Source organism: Patella vulgata, chromosome 9, assembly GCF_932274485.2.
Source record: "Patella vulgata chromosome 9, xgPatVulg1.2, whole genome shotgun sequence".
NCBI lineage: Eukaryota > Metazoa > Mollusca > Gastropoda > Patellidae > Patella > Patella vulgata.
This window is the reverse complement of record NC_065887.2, coordinates 25,312,630-25,329,038: the sequence shown is the minus strand read 5'-3', so window position 1 is coordinate 25,329,038 and position 16,409 is coordinate 25,312,630. Positions and strand designations below refer to the sequence as shown.

General features: G+C 35.0%; 2 long non-coding RNA genes across 3 annotated transcripts; both read left to right on the top strand.

The window, feature by feature from the left end:
* The first annotated feature begins 110 nt into the window (after nt 1-110).
* Nucleotides 111-8,419, top strand: LOC126831731 (uncharacterized). The gene is made up of 5 exons (XR_007684288.2): nt 111-213; nt 2,130-2,410; nt 4,701-4,781; nt 5,165-5,278; nt 7,347-8,419. It is a non-coding gene; the product is annotated as an uncharacterized LOC126831731 (long non-coding RNA).
* Nucleotides 8,420-9,721: 1,302 nt separating this feature from the next.
* LOC126831730 (uncharacterized) lies at nt 9,722-15,902 on the top strand. Of its 2 annotated transcripts, none has more exons than XR_007684286.2 (5): nt 9,722-10,022; nt 13,493-13,818; nt 15,171-15,230; nt 15,346-15,459; nt 15,712-15,902. It is a non-coding gene; the product is annotated as an uncharacterized LOC126831730 (long non-coding RNA). The 2 variants fall into 2 exon arrangements; XR_007684285.2 differs by having other exon boundaries at nt 9,722-10,026.
* The last annotated feature ends 507 nt before the right edge of the window (nt 15,903-16,409 follow it).

The following is a 16,409-nucleotide window of genomic DNA, read 5'->3' as shown; positions in this document are numbered from 1 at the left end:
TATTTTTTTTAATCCAAAAATACCAGCGGTATATTGTTGTGTATATTAGAGACTGTTGGGATATTTATGTGTATGCAAATCTTTAAACGGATATATAAATAAAAGAGAGTCCCCATATTATATTACCCCATTTACCGGACAGACGTACCGAGCAAATAATATTGAGTGATATTTCTTTTACTTTTAGAAGGTTTAAAACTCCTGGCGAAAATGGTAAGTAATAAACACATTAGGAAAGTTTGATCATAAATGATTTTAACACAAGCGATTGTTAATAAGTCTAATAAAGAACTTATAATATGATATTTATAATATTAAATTATAAAGACAATAAATAAGCCTATATGTAAGTTATAATATGGTATTTATACGATTATGAGTTACAACGGCAATGGGTCCATATGTAGGATGGAATACTGAAAAGTACGTCCCTATGTGAGTCAATGTGGCAAATCTCCATAAAATCTTAGATAATGTTAACTTTTAAAAAAAAACGACTTACTATAACGAACGTTATTTTTAGTTACCAATTAATTTAAAAGAATATACAGAAATAATTAATAGATGGCCATAATATGTTATGTTTTAATCCAATGCAAAGACCAGACATGCTTCGTTTTTATCAATTTATAATCATATTGCTAGTTAAGATATATTTCATTTGGGCTCAAAGCTCAAGGTTGTATTTTGTTAGAGGTAGGTGGGGTGGGGGCTAGTGTTCTTGAAGGGAATTTGGTATTTGAAATCTACTTAGATACACATGTAACCTATTTTGTGTTACAATTTCGGCCTAAATTAAGCAGATTCCTACATTTTATAATAAGTTTGCTTTATTAAAAGTATATTTCAACATCATGGTATAAACAATGTAGTGTAGTGCAGCCGCGCAACAATACAAACAGTCATCGGGAATAGGCTAGGGTTACACACACTCGTGGTGGAAATTTGGATACAATAGCATGTTCAGAATAAAGGAACTGTTCAGTGTGCACATTTCGTGTGACCTACATGGATTATACTCGGGTTCCTTATTCGGTATTTTCCAACTTCCATAGACACGATCTAGAGCTACATAACTCAGGCAACTCAAAATTTTGAGTCACCTCATTGGTTCTGACACCGTTCAAGATTATCCGGTCTAGATTCTAAGGCGTTCGGTTTGTTATCTAATCTTTAAAAATTAACATTCAGGGTGTCAAGCCCCTTTAAAATGTTATCCTCAATCAAAAAAATACTTTAGCATGGCTGCTTGGTCTCTTGCGGGACTAAGATTAGTACGGCCTCTATTTGTCAAAAATCTCCCAATTCTCCTCTTTTACGTGGCAATTTTTGTTGATTTTTTGGTCTAGATTCGACGAGAGTGTTTTAATTGACATTTTCCTCATTTTCAGGCTGAATTATTAGGAAGTTAACAAACAATAATTGGAGCGATATCCTAGAAAAACAATATATTCCTTTGAACAGGTCTAGCAAATTATCGGAATGGTTACTCTCCTTTAATATTTTTATCAGATGATTGTAACATGCCAGGCTCATTGTGGTTATAAAGATTAAAATCATCAGAATGTCAAAAAAAAAATAATTGGTCAAGAAATGGCAAGGATTTAACATTGAAGCCCGTGGAGAGAGAATTACTGGTCTTGGGACCATATGGATTAGTAATTACTTATAGCCATTCTCTGTTTCTCTCGCTTTCTACTTTTGTATGGTAATTTGGTTGATGTTTTATGTATATAATCGAAAAGGCGTGTTTGCATTTACATTTTCTGCCATGTTTTGGTTTATATTTTTGCTTTTGCGGCTGGTTGATCAGGAAGTAAATCGACATGAACAATGCGAACAATAACGGATTTACCTATATGTATATTATGTTTGGCAGGCTGAGGCGTAGGGCTTCAAGATGTAAGCCTTTCTGCTTTGTTCAGTTACGTGCAAACCACGCTTTCATATTCCGCTAGTTGTGACGATGGAAGGCTGGGACATAAGACTGGGTCTGGGTCCATACTGTTGGCACGAGGCCACTTATATGATTACTAGAGTTATTCCTCATGACTATGTATGTGATTGTACTGGCAATACGATTTTGTCTTTATTTATTCTTTTGGTTATTAAGTTTTATTACTTTTCAGATGACATATAAAAGCAATTTATTTTTTACTGTATCAGTATTGTTAGCATTGGTCGCTTTTGTCCCAGGACCGCTTACTTTAGCTGTAGAAGAAATACTGTGTGATGATAAAAGATGCTTGACAGTTAACTCTTCGCTGATTAATAAAACCTACTATGGTTTATTTCATACAGAAGAAGAAATTGACATCATACTAAGAAGATGGGGATTAAAACATGAAATTTATCGCCCATCTCCTGGATCACTCGTGTATAAAGTTTGTTCTATTCCTTTGTTCAGTTCGTAAGTATTAGTTTCCATGACATAACTGTTAAGTTAGTTATCTTTATTCTAATAAATTTACTTCAATATATATAATTTCTTATTTACTTCTATTGAATTCGTCATTTGCATATGCAAAAATACTGATTTATATCTGATCGTGTTTTAAATCTCCATTGTTACCTATGTTATATTGTTAATTGTTATATATTTTTTTATATTGTTGTAACTTGTCTGTTCAGTTTCTTAAACATTTTACAAGACGCGGTGAAAACGACAAAATCCTAATTCTCATTGTGACACGTGGCGCTATGAATCAACTATGAATTAACAACGGAAATGCGACTCCCTGACTCAATTAGTCTCTGTTATGCCTGACGTTCACATGGGCTACGAAAACACGAATCGCTAGGAATACTACCGAATCATGACAAATCGGCAAAACATTTTAAAAATTCGTGGAGAATCGGGAGTAGCTACGAAGCAGTTCCGAATAGTGTACGAAAAAGTTAAGATAATTCGTGGGTAATCGGGTAAAAAATATGTCGAATGGAAAGATAACGTTACGATAAAGGTACAACATGAAAGAATCGTCTACGATTTGTAACGATTCAATTTAGACCAATCAAGAATCAACTAGGAATTGTGCCGATGACGGGTTCGGCAGCGGTCAGTGGCGTTTTATAGCGTTTAGGGACCCAAGAATATATCAAATTTTCACGGATAGTGCCGAAGATCGTAAACGTTTCGTAGGCCTATTGACATCATTCGTGGATATCAAAGTGTATTCGTTAACAATTCGGCATAATAAACGGAACTAACAAAATGTGCTATGAGGGAGGTGAAATTTTGCCCGGACAGCGGCACTATGGCCTATTCTAAATTAAAATTCCAAAGCTTAAATATTGCTTTCTTTTAGATACCTTTTATTACCCAACAGACAATTATTAATCACTTGACTCATTTCTGAGTTGTCGAAAATGAAACTGTGGGTCTTTTTTGTTGAATGTACTTTTTATCGCCTAAACATTTAGTTTATGGAAAATTGTTCACTTTATTGGTATCGATGTGCTCATTCTGTCGTCGGGTTTAACGACATATTCCACCTAGGGTGATACATAACTGATCGTCTTATATGGTAATATCAAAACTCGACCGCGCAATATAGCCCAACTAGAGCTGACATGTTATAAAACAACATTTCATTCTAATCTGGACCGCTGAGGAGATAACATACAGGAAAGAAAGGGATGATTCATATTAACGATTTTAACGAGTTGGGCCTAACAACACCCCTTGGCCTAGCGCGTCGATACAATTACATTTCAACGAGCCTGGGCTTCAACAAATGGCCCCTTCCAAAGTTACCGATTTCTGTTTACTTCTGGGAGATCGCTTTTCGGACCAACTCATTTTTTGTTAAAGTCAACTTCAACTCGTCACAGAGTAAAACACTCTCCATAACCAAGAGAGATGAAACCACGGGGTCTTTGATTCGTGTCTCACAAATAGATTAAATCGAACATCTCATGTCTATATATCTTGTATAGATCACGTTTGTGTCGCGGCTGCGCTTTATAGGCTTGTTCTGAAAAATTGTGATCGTTCTTTCGCCTTCAGTTTAGTGATTAACCAGTAGATATTCCCGCGTGGGTGATTTACAATCCATTTAGCGTTGAAAGGCTCAATGGATCTAAATCTGTAAGTGTTGAGGTCCAAAATGAAATTTTCCCATTCAGGGCGAATGTGGCATCCGACCATACTTTTAAATTCTGCCACGGGCTCTTCTTATACTACGTTTACCAGTCTGGACGGGACTGGACGGGACGATTGTCCAGCTTCTGGTTTCTAATGAATTCCAAGCTACTTAGGATATCCACAATACGGCATCTTTGTCATTCTTTGATCGCAAACATTTCTGATGTGTATGCAGGGCACATTTTTGACAGTCTATGTGCTGACTGTACCTCTTTCCCCGGGATATAGATCCCGAAGCACGTCTTACCGTTCTGAGATCATTCCGTGTACATGAGATCAATATACGATGAAGGGCGTCTTCAAATATGTTATTGATGAAATTGATCACTATAATCACTATTATTTGGACCAAGTGATATGGATTCAAAGCTTACAGGCAGCGTGTCTTTTATTTTTGATTTGTCTCGGCGTGAAAGAGCGCATGATGACGAAAAGTTATATTCCTGCTCTTGCGGGATAAACAAAAAAGACACCCTTTCTTTATACTGGACCCTGTCCCGCAAAATATTTGGTAAACCTGCACTTACAATGTAATTTATCGTTTCTTTTATAGCATGACATCCTGTTCGAAATTCGGAATTCCACCAAAAAGTTCACCTGCGGGAAGTTTAGATTATGATTTGTGTTGTCCAATGTAAGTACGTGAAGTTAGAATTAGTTATGACACAGAAGTTATACAGTCGATGAAGTTCAATGAATGTATTTCGGTATATTATTTTTTTATATAATATAGCCTTAGTATATAAGAACATGAGATATGTCGTATATTCCAAAGAGCTGCACATCAGTTAATTCATTCTGAGTGAAACCTTTAATATTACAGGTCGGAAACTGAATAGCGCAGTGGACGCTTACGATTGGCCCCTGTATCCATTAACTTTGATATTTGCTGTTTATTTCCGGGAATGTCTGTGTAGTTTGTGTCTTGTCCACAGGTTTGTCTTATCGGTTTTGTATGTGTGTATACATGTAATACTATTATATAAATAAAAACCATTTACCAAACATTATTTCCAGGTCTTTGGGTCACTATGGAAATCAGACTTTAGTTAATATACACGGAAAACTCCAAACACTTGTATTCCTCGAAAAGTCCAACATGAAACAGTTTATTCCCATTGCCGAATGTCTGTAAGTATACATTTTATAGTAACATTATAACTTGTGAAAGAACGATCATATTTGAATTTAATTCATAGGAATAAAAAATGGTAATTAAAGGCCTGCTTATATTTTGTTGATTTTTAGTGGGGGGGGGGGTCCTTAAGAAGAAGATTATTCATGATACATAATTCAATGAAGTTTTCTCTTTTGTTTTCATAATTCTGAACATTCGCAACCTTATGTGCAATAAGGGGGATTTTTCCTGGATAGCGGCATGTCTGCATACTATTCATCGAATTTCTACTGTCAACAGTTCTTTTATGTGTACGTCAACAATTACACGGATTTGCCTGTGCAGTTTTTCGTATTTTCAGTACTGAAGTTAAATTAGTACATAATGATCATAATATAAGTAGAATACTTTGCCATTATAATGTTTACCCTGATGTCGGATTCCTGGCACGAAATACAATGTCGGAAACAAGGGGTAATCTCAGACCCAAACAATAGGGAGGATTTTGTATACATAATTTTATCCAATACGATCAAACTATAGCTTTATGTATAAAGTTTGATATAATAATTAATCAAATTAAAGAAAACTATTTCAAGGAATAATATTGAAGGTATGAAGTATACAATATTTTGATACCAGCATCGAAATCTGCAAATCACTTTTGTCATTTTATCGGGTTTGGTAGAGTCCCTAGATTTGTTTACAGATCTAGCATAATAGAATAATATTATCAACACAATATTATCAGTAAGAAGCGTCAAAATGTGAGATTGAACCGAACAGTTTAGGCACTGATAACCACCCATCTAATAAATGTTTGAAGGGAGTCCATAAAGGCCCGGGCCCAATGTAATAATTTTAGTTTCTTGTCAAATAGTGAGTGTTGTCACTGCCTCACTTCCGTTCTAATTGCCGTGTTCCTTTCAAAGTTAAGTAGCTGCTGATGTACAATTATGAACATTTTCCAAAGATAGAGTCGTTGAGTCATGAACTACTACTTGCATCCGCACAAAATTCCAATTTTGATGGCTGACGAATAGGATATATTCACGCTATAACAAACAGACAGGGATTTTCATATTAATGGAACGTCATCTAAGCAATTAAAGACCACTTCAGAAAATGTCCAGGTTCTTGGGGGTCAACAAGTTTGTCTCTAAAAGCTTCGAAAAGGATTATTATATTAACTTTACAAAGACATATTAGAAAGCAAGACAGCAACATATATAATACATGATAAATGAAATGAAATGAATTGGGGTTTAATGTCTACTGTTCTGTGTACACGGGACTTCATATTTTCGTTCCACTCGAATTAATATATACGTTGTTTGTGGCCAGGCAGTTTGTCCTGCACCACTGATAAGGAGAAACCATAACAAAAAATTACATAATAAAACAAGATAACAAAGAGCATACTAATGAAAATGATATTTAGATAACATTACATATAATTATAAATTAGTTTTATAAGTAGCAATAGCTATGAAATTACGAATTTATTCCATAACAATGGTGCTTATACATAGAATGGTGATAAATTATAAGAACGATGTATTAGTAATCATGTTTCAGTAGAGGATCGCAGATTTGTTGTGGGTTTATAGGGATACATTATGTTCTGCTCTATAACCGGTTGATGACGTGGGTTGTGGATATAAAGTTAAATACAATATTCAAGAACTGAACACTGCCACTTCCCATTGGACCCCGATTCGGTGCAGCCAGATTTCATTTGAAACTACATTTAGCTATTATTGTAAATATATCTGCATTCAGATATTTCTTATCAAAACTAATTATTTACTTATATAATTATTAAGAGTATCTTATATATCGGTACATTATATATAATTGTAAGTCCTCCTGGGCCTGTAGAGATACGAATTAACAATAAGGGAATATTTCATGATCGGCTATGTGCTACATGAAACGAATAGGAATAAATTATTATAAAATCAAAGAACACCATTTCTTCTAGAACTGGATGATCTTATAGTGTAATATCTGCAATGTTATAGCAATGGAAATATGCTTCATAATGCTTTACAAGTTAAAAATTCTGCTTCCTTTTTTTAGGGACGATGGTGCATGTTTTAGCGGATTAGGAATGTGTCAGACAGATACTGTTGTGTTTCCACTGTTGGTAGTCGATATACAACTTTGGCCGCCGTGTAGATTTGATGAATTTGAACTCCCTGTCTACTGTTCGTGCAAAACGAAAGAAAGAAATTAATCTAAAATGTACATAGATAACTGTCCGCAAGCTATGGAAATCCATCAGAAATAGGTTGTGGTTATATAGAATTTTCACCAGTAAAGCGGAAACAACACGATAGTTTTGCGGTGAATAATTAGATCTATGATTTTTTGGGTATTTGAATTGTTGATAGTTAATATTAAATAGTGTATACGTTTGGAAATACCTGTAAAGCGAAATAAGCTCTGGCAAAAGGAAATAACCTAAACTTAAGACAATCCATTAAAACGATATTACAAAAAATGAAACGAAATCCTCGGAAGCGAAATAAGAAAAATATGAGTTACTTAGAAATGAACTAACATATATTGTAAAACTAAATACATGATAATGCACACATATGAAGGTTCGACCGGGGAGAGGGTAGAAACTATTAACTTGGGAGCAGATTAACCATTTAAAATGAGGGCAAGGGCGCAATGGTCTACCGCGTGCTCTTTAGATCATAAGGTCTACCATCGATTCAAATGGTGTGGTTTCGATCCTAGGTATGGTCGCTTGCTTTACCTCATGGGTTTAATCCCGCCGCTAAAGACCAATACACACAAGTGAATTATTGATAGTAACATTGTACAGTGTTAGTCATGACTTATGAGGCAGAATGTTTGCACTCTCTAGAAAATATGCTACTACTTTGCTTATCAAACAAACATTTATCTGAAAATTCCACGTTATATTTATTTGGTATTTTGTATTCATCTCCCTGTTTACGCTTGTATATATAATTTTCGAACAATTAATTTTATCGATGCAATTTGCTAGTCTTTGTTTCGTAAATACCTCTGTTGAGTTTGTAATTTGCTGCTGGTTGTTTCATTCTTCACATTTATCACCTTTTCGTGGCCACTGTTATTTTGATTCTCTGAATAAAGTCTTGAAATCTTAATTAAAATCACTTTTGTTTTAAATTAGATTTTGAGTATTGTAGTAATTGCGTTATTCATCATATTTATTTGTGTGGCAGCATCTGAAGAACATCAACATGGATACTTACCTATTTTCCCTAAACACGTGCAATTAGTACTGCAATAAAACACCATTAACCAATGAATAACAGCGTCAGTCTAAAAGGCCATATTTTATCATTTTAGGCAATATAAATATATTTTAGACTGCTGACAAATAGAATATTTGAGACAAAAAAGTTGATTAAACGCATATTGGTTTAAGCATAATTAAAATCTATCAATCATGGAGATCTGATATTCACATCACTTAGGCCGGGATGGTACCTCATATATATCCAAGAACACTGGAATGGATTAATGTGTTTTAACATTCTACTTTTCTACACCATCCAGGCTAAAGGAAGATGGGGATAAGCCATTCAGTGTTTTGCTGGGGCAGCGGCGTTGCGACCAACTCTTATTTCGAATAGCAGCTGGTATACGGGGCCAAGTATTTTCGCGTATCCCGCACCACTGACTGGGGGACACCAAGCTGGAAAACAACAACTGGAAACTCGGCAAATACCAGAATATAGCCAAATAACTTAAATTTGAATATGCAAATTCGCTATAACTGCCATAAAATGCTAAGAAATCTAAACTAAAAAATAGTTGTATTACATACAATGATACATCAAAGGGCAAATGGGATGTCAAGATTCACTACACCTTTCATGTTCATTTGTTTTTAAGAAAATACAAACACCCACCGTCGACGATTCAACACCTTTAAGTAAATAATTAATGGATAACCGGGTTAGCAGATCAAAATGGTAGTCGTGTTAATCCCGTAAATTAACATCACTATTTTAAGCATAGGAATTTCGACTTTTATGCCAGAAATAGTGATATTTACTTTTAAGGAACGAACGTATGGGTGCGGCTGACATCACAAGTCCGTGTCACATCAATTTAAGAAGCCGTCGGAAGGTCGCGTCATCAAGGGAGATAAGCACAGATAGTCACTGTTGGCGGTGACAATTAAAATACAGTTTACTTTTTTACAAAATATTTAAATACCCAGAAAGCCTACGGATATTGCTTTTTGCTTGGGTTTTTTTTTCGGTTTTTTTCTTGTTTTTTTTTTGGGGGGGGGGGCTTTCTTTTGGAGGGGGGGGGGTAGTTTATTTCAATTTCGATTTATCATTGTCTTTTACATTAGAGAACTGTTAGTACAATATTCCACAATAACTATTCAGCGTACTTTTTGTCTGAAATTACATTTACACCTGGGCTATCATCTAACGTTTAAAACAAAATTAATAGTGTATGTATCATTCAGTATTACGCTGTAAACAATCAAACCCCTTCTAGTTTAATATTAGTCTTCAGAGCACGTCCATGAGGTGAACGTTCTGAACACATACAGCCCACCTAACCCATAATATAAACACACGAAGGTGGATAGTACACGTTTGGTCTATATATATTAAATGGTGTTCTTCAGTGTGACCTAGGCCATAGACAGACTAGACTCATTACGGTACCCATACCTAAAACACACGATGTTATGGGTGTACTAAGGTATTTGTGGCGCAGTTCTGCACAGTAAGTAAGTAATGTTCCTAACTTATTAATCAATTAGAACGCTTATTGCTTATTAGCAGAAGTTTATTTATTTTTGTCTATAACTTATAACTATGTTCACGATACGATAGGACAGTATTGTTTACGATACAGTAAAGAGAGGGGGAGAAAGAGAAATCTAGTTTAACATTCACACAACACAAACAAGGTCTACGAATGATTTTATTTCAATAATTCGCTTGTGCATAGGGATCCTTAGCAGCGGAAGGAAATCGGAGGACAAGGAGAAAACTATAGAGGTTGGGCAGCCCATCCTACTATTTATCACGAACAAGCAGAGAATCGAAACCACGCCACTTGGCTTATGATAAGGTGCCCAGCGCAGTCAAAATTTGCTTTATTAAAAGTTGAACTCACCATGGCGAATGTTCACGTTCAAATGATAAGCCCCCAGGCTACACTTACATTTACATTTATATAAGTGTAAGTCTTCGCTAAATTCACAATTACACTTAGTGTCACTTAGTAGGTAGCGATACAAACAAGGCCCACGATATCGATAGGCCTACATCACGGATAGATCGTTGAAGATGGGATTACTAAAGCACGCACTTTTTATCTCGGCCTCTTTTTATTTTGTCTACATGTTCTCATTTTTCACAGCATTATAGATGAATTCATTCACATAATATTATATCACATTTAGTGCTCTACAATTATTCTTAAGCATGCATGGTTTGCACCTTTTAAAATGATTATTGACATTGAAAATAACTCTCAGGTTGTCATACGGTTTACAGTGAACCAGAAAATGCAACTCATTTTCAATTTAAATATCAACAGTATCATCCGTTTGGGTTCAGTCGGATTAAAAGAAGCATATCAAAAAATGTTTCTCGAAGATTACAGGTGACACCGACTTTTAACCATGTCCCGTTTATATCCTCTGTAGAAAATTTGAATTGATCATATTTTTGCAATTACTGAATGGAAATGACCCATTTTTAGACTGGTATCGCTTTGGGGGACTGTGCTTTCGCCAGAATTTAAAGCTAACTCAACTGTATCAAATAATTCTACAGTTTCATTTTGCCTTAAAAATGAAACCCAAACTAAATGAAGAAAACTATTATTGTGGCGGGTACAGTCGTACGATGTGTCACCCGGTCTCCGCTCGACTAGACGGCGTAGAGATTATTCATTATGGCAGTAAACCTATGCAACATTTTGAATTATTATAACAATTTAACACAGAAAACATATTTCACTTGGTGTGCATTTGTAAATATGAATTTCACAAAGGATAGAAATTTAAAGGGTGTATTACTCTATTTTCGGAACCATAAAATTTAATTTTTTATTGTAAATTGTAATCAATATTGTTCGGTGAAATACGTGAATAGTCCAAACTGAAGAGCAGTCCTTTACTTCTGTTTAGTCCCTTCTAAGCGTTTTTTTATTACGATTTCATCGTTTGTGAATCAGCCATACTAATTACTTCTGCATTGTCTTGTAGCTTATGCTTCTCTTTGTTTATTACAAAGGTCACCCAAAACCATAAAATTCACGACTCGTGTACTGATTTTAACATGTTCATTATATCATGACAGGCTTTTAAAAGGTCCATGAAAACAATTATACCACTACGAGAAGGGTTAGATTGCTTTTATTAAGACAAGAGAAAGAAAGTTCAAGTTGAAAAGAAATGCTGTCTAGTCAGTGAAAATACTATATTGCATGTTCAGGGGGTAGGAAGGACTCCCATCCCTCATTGTCTCCTGTAGTTTTATGGGATGTGATACAGCGTCTGTATTCTACAGAAGAGTCATAAACACAGTACTGGAGGCATGGGCTTGCTGTGAAGAGGAGACACGTGCCTTTACCCACATACCACTCCTTCTTTAGACGTAACTAGAGTTTGGGGAATGGAAAGCTAAAGCAATACCCCACATATTACCTCTAGAAAAATACAAGCTATCGGAATTTGAAGTGTAACGTGGTATTTGGTTAGATATCCAAAAGATCTCGGACGTGATTAAATTAAATATTCACTGCGTTATTGACTCTGGCTTAATCAGAATACGTGTAAATTGTATTGACGACCCCTTTTTAAATGCCCCCTTCTTTCTTCGAAAGGCGCAATACAGTAATTGCTTAAACGTAACCATAATTCCCATATTTAAACGAACGAGTCGTGTTTCATCACTTAAAGGGCACATAAGATGGGCGAGAAAACTTTTCGGTACGTATTGCCAATGGTTACTATTTCCACTTTACGGCAAGCTCACACCAATCTGATTAAAATTAATTCAGCTATCTTCACGCAAAGTCGAAAAAAGAGACCTCCCGTAAAAACGACTTTGCCAATCGAAAACACCCCTAATCCACTCAGACGTCATTGACGTCGCAGTGACCGAATCCCTATTCGGAATGTTATTCCTTAACTAGCTATATACATCAGGCGTGTGTATTCAATAACGTCTGACTGATTTCTTAATCCCCTTATTAAATAAAACAATTGACTACGGAATAATTTGTTTTGTAATTTATTTTAAGATCCAATTTAGAACTTGTTTTATAATGTCATAACAAAGACAATCTCTGTAGCCATATCCCTGTGTCATTTTAATCAGAATACGCTGATAGTAAACCAACAATAATTGGCTTCCGATTAAAACAACAATCAACTGGATTAAGGGTGTAGTTGAAAAGCGTTTTTGGGTGCCCGATACTTAAACCTCGATATGTCGAATAATTTTAACCGGATTGAACTTGCTGTAATGTATATATAGTAACCACTGGCTATAAGTACATACAATCTAGTTTTATCATCTTATGTGGTTTTTAAGATAGATGAAGCAATTTTAAAAATCTATTTTAAATAAAATCAGATCAGTATTTAGTTAAACAATCAATTGATTTCTTAAAATGTAAAGCAAGCCGAATAACTCAACCTGATTATTGCTAATTTGTGAATGTATGGTTAACCACAAGTTGGCACACTTTGCGTTAATATAATTGAAGTATTTGACAGTCTGTGACCAATTAACCAATATAAAATTTCTTTATACCAGCTAAGCATCGATTAGCGCAACAGCAATTCCTTGCAAACTATAATATTGTGAAGTTTTATCTCTAATAGGAATATCAATTCCGTTCAAAATTACAAAGTTATAACTAAAATTCCACCGATCTATACTGTTTGCTTATAACAAGACGATGCCATCTTTTATTAAATGTTAAATACTCAACCTGGGTAGATATTTAGCGTGGAGAGAGCTAGGAGAAATTTGATATTTGGGCAAAAATGCAAATAACGCATCTAGTATTTAAGAGAACTTTTGATTTAAAGAGCATACATAAGGGATTTTTTGTCCATGGGTTTATTCCTGACGTGTAATATTTATGAGTTTTTGTTTGTAGGATTTTTTTATAACCGACTTCCAGGTCGTTAGTTTTCTTTATTCACGTTGAAAACCCTTTTATTTCAGATGGCGGATATTTACAGACTAAATTATACATCTGCAATATTAAGTATACTGGCTATTATATCCCTTGGGTGGCATACGATAGCTCAAGACCCAGTATTGATACAACGTCCGAGGCGTTACGATCTACTACAAACACTGTGTGATGAAGAAAAATGCGTAAAGATTAGCACTTCAACATTACTTAATTATTACGATGGACTGTTTCATACACAGGAAGAGATCGGCGATAAATTAAAAGAATGGGCCACGTTACATCGTGAAAAGTATGGCCAAACCAGACCAGCATCATTCCTGTATCAAGTTTGCAAAGACCCTTACTATGCATCGTAAGTATACGATGAACTTTTGGCATGTTCGTTTTCTGGAATGGGTACACTGTTTTAAGTTTTATGTTTACTGCCATGCCTAACTGATTATTTCCTTTCATTTCATTTCAACCCATTAGGAACGGAAATAAAATATCGGAATTAGAAATGGATGGCTTCGTTTATAATGACCGTTGAATCTGGAAAAGCTTTTAAATTTCAAAGGAATAAAGTATAAAGGGTACACAACATTTTGAACCTTTTCTCCATTTTGCATTCTGATATGTTTTTGTTAGTAAACATAAATTATTATATGGAATATATCAAATCGATACCTATAACATACGGACCTTTACATGGACAATGTCAATATAGACCTCAAAGAACGTTCTACAAATGAAATTGTTTCCATAATATTTCGAACAACATAACAGGACATTTACCAGTGAGAATCATAAATCATTTTCTCTAACTTGTTACGGCTAATTTGATGGTTGGTTTTCGGGTTTGATTCATGATGATTGTAACTTTTTTGTCATGTTTCTGACTATTGATATCGCTTCTCCGCGAAGAACCTAGGAATAGTGATGGACAGACAGCCAATATCTTGACCACATCCGTGGAAAGGTATATACTAAAGCCTTCCATTAACGTATAATGTTCCAGAGAGGAAATAGGTGTGTACATAATACATCAAAAAGAGTTCGAATGAAACTGTCAAAGAACAAGCTCATATCACTAAACTCTCTATTGGCCATCAGTTATCGCAATAGCCTTCAAAACGGCTAGGAGAAGAGTCAAAAATTGGATCCAGGCACAATATTCAATGCAAAATACTGAAAGGATTCGCAACAACCAGGAATCATTTACATGGTCGATGAAGATTACGAATCTTTTAGGATCCTCCTATTAACGCAATTTCTTTATTCCACACACCTGCGAACTATGCGTTCGACTTTTCAGAACAGGATTAGTGGACTTGAAATACATTAGGAAGAGAGAGAGAGGGAAGTGTGGTTTAACGTCCACACGACACAAACTAGGTCATTTTGGGACCAACATATGGTTCAATTTTATTTCAATAATTCCCTTGCGCCTTAGGGTCTTTAGCAGTGCGAGGAAACCGGAGGATACGGAGAAAACCCACGAGGTTGGACATGCGACCCTACTCCTTGTCACGTACAACCGAGTAATAGTAACTACAATGTGCGCGCGCTAACCATTCGGCCATCGAACCCTCCAAGTACATTAGGATAAAAAAAGAACAAACTGGGCTAGACGATTTCTGCTTTAAGTGGATTAGAAATGGACAGAAATATCAATACTTTATACTCGTTTCCTCTATGCTTATTTATATGTTATTTTTCTTTCAGGAATAGCTTTTGCACAAACTTTAAAACGCAGAATCAAGATTTTGATCTATGTTGTCCCACGTAAGTATAATAATATGTAGAGGTAAATTAATGTCTTCTCAATCGTCATCCATGACTAACATTTAAGAATACTTGACGGACATTGGTATAACCATTATGAAAATATATTTTACAGGAGCTTTTATCACACACCAAATGTTAACATGGTTAATATTCGTCGGCAGACAAAGGTCCTTGTTACGTTACAAAATCCAGAAAGAAAACAATTTGTTCCTTATGCTCAGTGTTTGTAAGTATGTTTATTTCATGCCATATTTTACAATGAAATTATACTGTTATCTTTTATTTATGGATACCAGTGTTCAACAGACTGTGTTTTTGGCAATAATTTTATAATATCCTGTGGGATTTGTAGCAAAGAAAATCTATACAATATAACTGTCAATACATACTGAGATATAGTTCATGATATAGATTTATCAGAATGTTGTTATGTGACATTGTCAATATCTTACATACTGCCTACATTTTATCTTTGCAGAGCTAGTGGGGCATGTTTTGAAAGTCTGGGATCATGTCAGACAGATACTATTGAAATTCCGTTGCTGGTTGTCGATCCGGAACATATCCCCCCTTGTAAATTTGACACATTTTCCGTCCCAGCTTATTGTTCGTGTAAATCAAATTAATTAAACCAAATGTGTTTTAAAAAATAAAAAGTAATCTGTCATTTTGCCGATTAAATTAATTAAACCAAATGTGTTTTAATAAATAAAAAGTAATCTGTCATTTTGCCAAATAAATTCTAATTTGTTGATTAGAACGCCGAAAGTCGAGCACTGCGTTTCTGAAGGGTTATGGTGTATCTCTGAGATCCCAACCAATTCCGCTGATAACACTATATGCAGCTGCCCAGTTAGGTGACATTTCCAAATCTTGATTGCATCAATTGCTCTTCATTATTATGTGAATAATAGTAATATGGTATTATTATTCTTTAAAATTTTGTAAGGAAGGTAAAAAGTAAATACAATATAGAGCCATTAAAAAGCGGCATATATCATTCTGTATACAGACCTTACTTTTAAAGCAATGATTTGAAAGTTTCTGGGCTGGGCTGTTGTGGGCTGGAATATGTGGTGGAGGGTGTGGGACAAACAAAGTCCGATAGCGGTTAATTCAAAAACGCCGACCCCTAACTTATCTCCTGATCTTAGTAGATATTAACATAAAATAAAA